Source organism: Microtus ochrogaster, unplaced genomic scaffold (genome assembly GCF_000317375.1).
Source record: "Microtus ochrogaster isolate Prairie Vole_2 unplaced genomic scaffold, MicOch1.0 UNK2, whole genome shotgun sequence".
Lineage (NCBI taxonomy): Eukaryota > Metazoa > Chordata > Mammalia > Rodentia > Cricetidae > Microtus > Microtus ochrogaster.
The window spans coordinates 22,808,478-22,810,042 of NW_004949100.1; positions in this window are offsets into that span (position 1 = coordinate 22,808,478).

Here is a 1,565-nt window from a genome sequence, read left to right on the forward strand (position 1 = left end):
TGTGATAAGCAACAAGTTCCCGGAAACAAATAACGAATACCGTTGTCAGTTCCCTTAAAAAAATTCTTCAGTTGAGCATACGAATCTCAAAATATTCTTTAAATTATAATAGCTATTCATCCACCCACTCTGTGCCTTCAAGACAGCCGCCACGGAGCACAGAAAGCACCAAGGCACTCTGGCTGGGGAGGTGGGCCGACTGCTCTCCGGGATTCTGGAATGTCTCTCGTGTTTTCTTCTTTCTTCCTCCCCCTTGACATCCTCCCTTTCAAGTTACATGTTGGGGTGAGTACCTTGAAGGGGAGAGAGACAGATGAGTGTGGACCGGCCAGTTGAAGAATGGCAAAGCATTTTGAAGTAATATGGGCCCCGAAAAGAAATCAAGGACAGGCATTCGGCATCTTAAGGAACAGCACCCCGTTCAAGTCCAGACTCCCATATCGGGTCTTTGTGTCCTTTGCAAAGTGGCCCATGGGGCTGTGTGGTGAGACTTCCCACTTCCCAAATGCAGATGAATGCAACGGGTAGGAAAGTCCTGAACTTTCAAAAGCATCATCCCGCGAGAGGAAGTTTCAGGCTTGGCCCAGGGAAAAGTACCAGGAGGTGTGCGGGGGTGGGGCAGTGGTGATCTGAGAGGTCTCCAGAGAAGGAAGGGGAGTCCAAGCCGAGAGCCGGGAAAGCCAAGAGAGAAGGCATGGGCGCAGCGCCGGGCAGCGCGCGATCCCCGGCTTCTCGGCTGCGCGGGAGCGCAGGCCCGGAGGGCTCGGGTGACATCACCCGCGGGCCCCTTCCTCCTGCCGGGTGGGTGGGGCCTGGCGCGCCGCGCGGGCGCGGGGTCAAGGAGGGGGAAGAGGAGGAGCAGGCCTGGATGTGTCTGTGTGAGGACCCGGGAGGGGCGGAGGCGGTGGAGCGCGTGGCTCCCGGCTGCCCGCGCCAGCCCTGCCCGGCCCGACGCGCGGCCTCAGTGGCGCCTGCAGCGCAGCGCACTGGGATCCGCGCGCCGAGCAGGACCCCGCCGGGCGAGGCCTGGAAGGAGCGGGAAAGCAAAGTAAGGGGAGCAGCACTCCCAAGTTTTTTTTCCTCCCCCAACTTCGCCCCCTGCAGCGGCGGCGACGTCCCGCTGCTCGGCGCGTCCCCAGCGCTCCCCGGAGTGGCGGAAATTAGAGGGACGGGCGGGGGTGGGGCGCGCGAGGGAAGAAGGAGCGGGGAAAGAGTGGAGAGTCTGGCCACATCTGTGAAAACTTGGGGAAGGAGGGCGGGGAGGAGGAGGAGCGCCGGAGCGCGCCGAGGGGAGCGCGAAGGCCGCGCGCAGCGGAGCTCAACTTTTGCAAGCCGGCCGCTCGGCCTGGACGGGCCCTGGTCGCTGAAAGTCGACTTGACGGTCGGGGGGCTCCTTTCTTTTCTCTTTCTCCTCCCACCCGCGCTTGAACCAAATCAGAACTGTCACTCAGGGCCCGTGACTCAGAGGGATCAGATTACAGGATCCCTGAAACTGATGCGCGGGCTGCAGCGGCGGGAGGGAGCGGACCGGGCCGCGCCGCCGGCGCCCGCACACTCGCCCGCCC